Source organism: Salmo salar, chromosome 17, assembly GCF_965601325.2.
Source record: "Salmo salar chromosome 17, fSalSal1, whole genome shotgun sequence".
In the NCBI taxonomy this organism is placed as follows: domain Eukaryota; kingdom Metazoa; phylum Chordata; class Actinopteri; order Salmoniformes; family Salmonidae; genus Salmo; species Salmo salar.
Window position 1 is genome coordinate 67,615,791 of NC_138307.1, and position 7,838 is coordinate 67,623,628.

The window sequence follows — 7,838 nt, forward strand, 5'->3', positions numbered from 1 at the left end:
CATAGGAAACATTTCTGGGATAATTTTTCACCAGCTCATGAAACATGGGACCAACATTTTACATGTTGCGTTTATATTTTTGTTCAGTGTATTTCTTTGAGAGGCTGTTGAGTCCATACCTTCCTCTAAGTACATATTAACTACTCTGTATAACCTCTACACTAATGACTGCCAACTCAAACATATTTGGGGGACAATAAAGTTGTATTGTATTGAATTTGAGGGAACAATAGCTAGGGGCTGGTTAGGGGGGCCGCGATTCTCAGATTGGGATTGAGCAGTTTACCCTCCCCCACCCGTCGCCCCTGATAGGGAGGTCTGGAAACCCCATCAGCCAGGTCCTAACCAGGGGGAGCAGCGGAACGACTGAACAGAACAGGGGGCAAGGGGCACCCTCGACCCCTTTTAGTCCTCTGTCGTTTCCATCTTTTCATAAATCACTCGCACTTCCCATCTTTCCTTTTGAAGGCTGGTGCACTTCAGTACAGCCATGAATCAGGATAGTGGAAAGTACACATACACTTGAAGCAAAGGAACAAGGACAGTACCCAGTAAGCAACAATCATTGTAGGATTACTGTGGTCCATTATAACTAGCCTACAGTATGTGTTTTTTATGGTGCATACAGCAGGAAGGAATAACTGCAGCTAAAGGGATTAAATGAGGGGAGCTCATTGCTGGCTTCTTTTATTCAACATCCCCCAGTAAGACTTCAACATCCCCCAGTAAGACTTCAACACCCCCCAGTAAGACTTCAACACCCCCCAGTAAGACTTCAACACCCCCCAGTAAGACTTCAACATCCCCCAGTAAGACTTCAACACCCCCCCAGTAAGAATTCAACACCCCCCAGTAAGACTTCAACACCCCCAGTAAGACTTCAACATCCCCCAGTAAGACTTCATCCCCCAGTAAGACTTCAACACCCCCCCAGTAAGACTTAAACACCCCCCCAGTAAGACTTAAACATCCCCCCAGTAAGACTTCAGCACCCCCCCAGTAAGACTTAAACACCCCCCAGTAAGACTTCAGCACCCCCCCCCCCAGTAAGACTTAAACACCCCCCCAGTAAGACTTCAACACCCCCCCAGTAAGACACCGTATTAAAACAGTGGAAACACAAGCTCCTGTCTTGGAGGAGTCTGAATTGAGAAAGAAATCCTTTCCCAAGTGAACATGAGAAGATGAGAACACTTATTTTCCTCAGAGCGGGACAGAGTGAGCTGAGCGTTCACTATTGTCCTGAAAGACCAGGGTCATTTCCTCTACGTTGCCATCAACACTCTAATTTGTCTCTGTCCTCATAGCTCTGTCATCGGAACTGCGTTACGACTCTGTCCGCATCTTCAAATCCCAGGGCTTTATTTTTACCTCTGAAACAGACAGATGAGGATGGAGAACCGAAGGCCTGTGGTATGTCTGTGCAGTGTTGAGGTCCTGCTCTGTGCACCGTGTTGACACTCCACACCAGTGGCCAAACCAGCTTACCCCGGCGGCCGTTGCTGGAGTAGTTAAAGATGTGAATGTGGCCGATTTATGACATCGACGTTGCAAGGTTCTCAGGGCTGTCTTGTGAGTCATGTTCTGTTGACCTGTCCTGCCACCAGCTCACACGCAACATGGACTGTACAGTATCGTACACACACACACACACACACACACACACACACACACACACACACACACACACACACTCCATAAAAGAGAAATGTCTCAGTGAGAGCCACACCGCAATCGGCAATTGGTACAATTTCCTGACCTCACATGTAATGGGAAAGAGGAAAAAGGTTCAGGATATGGTGAAGGATGCACTGAGCACTACTGAGAGACAGAAATAGAGAGTGGATGGAAAACAGTCAAAACTCCCATCTCCGGCTGACTTTTCCCCTTTAAGATGGGATCAAGAGCAAACATCAGAGGAGGGAAAAATAGGGAGGAGAAGAATGCGTGCGTCAAGGATCTCTGTCACCACCTCGTATCATCAACCATTCACACGCCACTGTTTGAGAAAAATGTTTCCATGTTTCCATTCTTGGCAAAACACCAGACACAAAGACCTGTCGACTCCTTCATTTGAAAAATCTGTTTGTGGTTCCTGCAATGGAGCCACCTGCAGTGGAGTGGAGCCAGGATGCAACTTTGTTTTGCTGTTGTCCAACTTCAGTAGCCTTCACTAAGTTTTTACAATGTTGTTACAATGTTTACAAAAAGACCTGGCTAATATAAATGTAATTTGATTGAATGACTGACTAGATGGCATTTGTTAGATTCAGCTACCTTCTCGGAGGACGATTCTGTTGCCCCATAGGGAGTGGGGAGAAGGAGGGATATCTGAGCGTGAGGTAGCTTTCAGGCTGTAGTTTGAGTTTTGATCTGGCCAATGCTCTCATCTGTTCATAAAGCTGTATTGAATTATTCAACTGAAGCAAATTGAAAAGGTTACACTACACTCAGAAGCTCTCTCTGCTATTTGAACATCAGCCATTGACTAATATTGTCAATGTCAGACATCATTAGATACAGACCTGAGCCTGAACTGAGAATAAACATCAGATGAAAGTCATTACCGAACTTGGTAACACGTTACTTGACACCCAGCGTCATAACACATTATGACACGGTCCAAACCATATCATAATGTCATAACAGCTGACATAGCTTGTCATAACCTGTTATAATATGGTCATAACACTGTCATGACACATATATTTAGATCTGTTGTGACATATATTGCATTATTTTATGGCTGGTTATGACACCTACCACACAAGGCAAAACATTCCATTACACCATAGCCTACGTGTCAACAGTATGTTTATGTTAAATAACATCGTTTTTTTAATTGACCATATTAAATTACCATTGTAATTGCGCACACATTGATGTCTGCATGCACCTACCTCAATGCTCTGTCGCTGATGACTGGGATGAACGCAGAAGGAGATTTCAGGAGCAGGACAAGACATCCTCTTTTTGACAGATGACTGATATAAGGGCATGTACAGTGCATTCGGAAAGTATTCAGACTCCTTCACTTTTTCCACATTTTGTTACCTTACAGCCTTATTCCTCATCAATTTACACACAATACCCCATAATGACAAAGCAAAAGCAGGTTTTTAGAAAGGTTAGCAAAATTATGTAAATTTCACAATTACATAAGTATTCAGTGCCTTTACTTTGTTGAAGTACCTTTGGCAGCGATTACAGCCTTGAGTTTTCTTGGGTATGATGCTACAAGCATGTCACACCTGTATTTGGGGAGTTTCTCCCATTCTTCTCTGCAGATCGTCTCAAGCTCTGTCAGGTTGGATGGGAGCGTTGCTGCACAGCTATTTTCAGGTCTCTCCAGAGATGTTCGATCAGGTTCAAGTCCGGGCTCTGGCTGGGCCACTCAAGGACATTCAGAGACTTGTCCCGATGCCACTCCTGCATTGTCTTGGCAGTGTGTTTGGGGTCGTTGTCCTGTTGGAAGGTGAACCTTTGCCCCAGTCTGAAATCCTGAGCACTCTGGAGCAGGTTTTCATCAAGAATCTCTCCGTACTTTGTTCTGTTCATCTTTCTCTCGATCCTGACTAGTCTCCCAGTCCCTGCCGCTGAAAAACACCCCCCCATCATGATGCTGCCACCACCATGCTTCACCGTAGGATGGTGCCAGGTTTCCTCCAGATGTGACGCTTGGCGTTCAGGCCAAAGAGTTCAATCTTGGTTTCATCAGACCAGAGAATTTTGCTTCTCATGGTCTGAGAGTCCTTTAGGTGCCTTTTGGCAAACACCAAGCGGGCTGTCATGTGCCTTTTACTGAGGAGTGGCTTCTGTCTGGCCACTCTGCTAGTTGTGTGCCTTTCCAAATCATGTCCAATCAATTTAATTTAACAAAGGTGGACTCTAATCAAGTTGTAGAAACATCTCAAGGATGATCAATGGAAACAGGATGCACCTGAGTCTCATAGCAAAGGGTCTGAAAACTTAAAAAAAAAAATAGGTATTTCTATTTTTATTTGTAAGAAATTTGCTAAAATTCCTAAAAACCTGTTTTACGCTTTGTCATTATGGGGTATGGTGTGTAAATTGATGAGACATATAAAAAATATATATATTTTAGAATACGGCTGTAATGTAACAACATGTGGAAAAAGTGAAGGGGTCTGAATACTTTCCGAATGCACTGTAAATGATAGGCCAATCTGGCTTATATTATCATGATATTCATAATGCTTCGTGACAGTGTCATAAAGTGTATTTTTTTGTCAAAGTAAAGTAACCATGTTATAATATGTCATTACAGCTGACATAACTTGTCATAACCTGTCATAATATGGTCATAAGACTGTCATGACCCATATATAAACACCTGTTGTGACATATATTGCGTTATTTTATGGCTGGTCATGACACCTACATAAGACTCTCAAAACCTACATTTATTCAAATGTTTTTTTTCCCTGCCAAGAAGTTTCCTTTTGTTTGAAAGTTTGTTTCTTAAATCCTTTGTTGGTGTTGTAATGAAATCTATACGGTCGTGTTTTTTTCATCATATTTTAAATAACTTTCATGAAGCATTATGACGATCCTGTGTCACTTTACCTGGACTAAGAAAATACACTTTATGACACTGTCAAGAAGCATTATGACCATCATAATCATATAAGCCAGATAGGCCTATCACGTACCTGCCCTTATATCAGTCAAAAGAGGGTGTAGGTGTCAGAACCAGCCATAAAATAACTACTGTGGAGGTTTTGGAGTTTTTTATACTCTTATGTAGGTGTCATAACCAGCCATAAAATAATGCAATATATGTCACAACAGATCAAAATATATGTGTCATGACAGTGTTATAACCATATTATAACAGGTTATGACAAGTTATGTCAGCTGTTATAACATATTATGACATGGTTATGGCCGTGTCATACATAACGTGTTATGATGCTGGTTGTCAAGTAAAGTGTTACCATGAACTTCAATAGACCCTGTTGTTTAATACACACTCCGGATGGTCAAGCTGGTAAAAGTGGAAGCAGGAAGGAAATGCATGACATGCCTTATCAGAAATCAGCAATTCATATGACGCTTACTGCTGCACTCGAGTAAACAAGAAAGAGAGAGAGAAAGAGAGAGAGAGAGAGAGAGAGAGAGAGAGAGAGAGAGAGAGAGAGAGAGAGAGAGAAAGAAAGTGAGAGAGAGTCAGAGAGAGTCAGTTTATTCTCAGTTCAGTGGCCAAATACGAAGCTTGGCGGTGGAAAGAGCCATTTACAAATCAGAGGCCCTGACACTAGTATCCCTTACACACACACATATATGTCAACGCACACACACAGGCATGCACACATGTCCACGCATGCACACATCAACGAGCACGTACACACACACGTGCTCGCACACACACACACACACACACACACACACACACACACACACACACACACACACACACACACACACACACACACACACACACACACACACACACACACACACACACACACACATTTACATACACACACACTCACACTTTCCACACACACGCCCGTCCCTAATGTCTTATGACATCTGTCTGACAGTAATCACGGTGCGTCGTCCTGTTTTCATTGTTAGGACTGGAAACAGCCTTTTTGAAGACCCGCTCTGCCAGAAACCACCACAGAGGGAAGCCAAGAGAGACAAAAATAATTCTCCCGACCATCACAACTTCCAATCACACAAACTGGGCTACATCGAGCCAGATGTAATGGGTTCTTCTATGAGAGTGGATGTTTGGACGTATTTTGTGACAGATGTGTACGTCATGTTCTATCTCAGAATGTGTGTGTGTGTGTTTCTCTGTCATCCCTATGGGTGAAGTCAGAGTAGAATTAGACTAAGGCTGTGTTTACACAGGCATCCCAATTCTGATCAGATTTGGGCTGCCTGTGTAAACGCAACCTACGATGAGGTACGCAGACACAAATGTTCTACATGCAACACAGTGAACTACAACACTGCAAGGTAAATATATACTGCAGGCCAAGTCAATGTTTGAGTTTAAACCCAGTTGCCCTGAACAAGCTCTGCTGAGTCTGAGCAAGAACATGCAGGCTGGACTTCGTTATGGAAAAGATCCCGATAACAATATTAATGCAGAGGACAACCATCAAATATTTCCTAATCAAAATATTTACCCTAATTCACATTTTCCGTTCATCTCTCCATTCTCCTCATAACATATTGGCTGTGTTGAACATTCTTTCAGATGAATATCAAATTAAACAGATTTAAAGCATGGAAAATAGGGACCATCCATCTTTATGAATGGTGTGGCGTTTATACATAAACACACACACACACACACACACACACACACACACACACACACACACACACACACACACACACACACACACAGTCAACCCACCTAGTCATCATTAACCCACTGCCAGCTAGCCAACCGTTACCGACTAGCAGCGCTGTAGATACTAATACTTTACAACGGAACGATTTGACTAGTGCAGTGTTACCTAGCTAGCTACTTAGTTGTCTTTGTCATAGCTTGATAATTGTTAGCTAGCCAGCCATCGAGGTTAGCTAGCCAGCTATTTCCGTCCCCCGCGACGCCATTTTTCCTAACCCAGCCAACTATTACCGACGAGCAGCATTGTAGAAACTAAATACATTACAAGGAACGTCTTGATTAGTGTTATGTTAGCTAGCTAGCTACAAAGTTGCTTTGTATCATGACAAGGTGTAGTACTGAAACTATCAAGGTTACCTAGCCAGCTACACGTTCAAAGTCAACAACGCAGCCACTGCTAGCTAGCCTACTCCACCAGCCAGCAGTACTGTATCATTTTAGTCAATAAGATTTTTGCAACGTAAGCTTAACTTCCTGAACATTCGAGACGTGTAGTCCACTTGTCATTCCAATCTCCTTTGCATTAGCTTAGCCTCTTCTGTAGCTTGTCTACTATGTGTCTGTCTATCCCTGTTCTCTCTCCTCTGCACAGGCCATACAAACGCTCCACACCGTGTGGCCGCTGCCACTCTAACATGGTGGTCCCAGCGCGCACGACCCACGTGGAGTTCCAGGTCTCCGGCAGCCTCTGGAACTGCCGGTCTGCGGCCAACAAGGCTGAGTTCATCTCAGCTTATGCTACCCTCCAGTCCCTAGACTTCCTGGCGCTGACGGAAACATGGATTAACACAGATAACACTGCTACTCCTACTGCTCTCTCCTCGTCTGACTACGTGTTCTCGCATACCCCTAGAGCATCGAGCCAGCGGGGTGGTGGCACTGGAATCCTCATCTCTCCCAAGTGGACATTCTCTCTTTCTCCCCTGACCCATCTGTCTATCTCCTCATTTGAATTCCATGCTGTCACAGTTACCAGCCCTTTCAAGCTTAACATCCTTATCATTTATCGCCCTCCAGGTTCCCTTGGAGAGTTCATCAATGAGCTTGACGCCTTGATAAGTTCCTTTCCTGAGGATGGCTCACCTCTCACAGTTCTGGGTGACTTTAACCTCCCCACGTCTACCTTCGACTCATTCCTCTCTGCCTCCTTCTTTCCACTCCTCTCCTCTTTCGACCTCACCCTCTCACCTTCCCCCCCCTACTCACAAGGCAGGCAATACGCTTGACCTCATCTTTACTAGATGCTGTTCTTCCACTAATCTCATTGAAACTCCCCTCCAAGTCTCCGACCACTACCTTGTATCCTTTTCCCTCTCGCTCTCATCCAACACTTCTCACTCTGCCCCTACTCGGATGGTATTGCGCCGTCCCAACCTTCGCTCTCTCTCTCCCGCTACTCTCTCCTCTTCCATCCTATCATCTCTTCCCTCTGCTCAAACCTTCT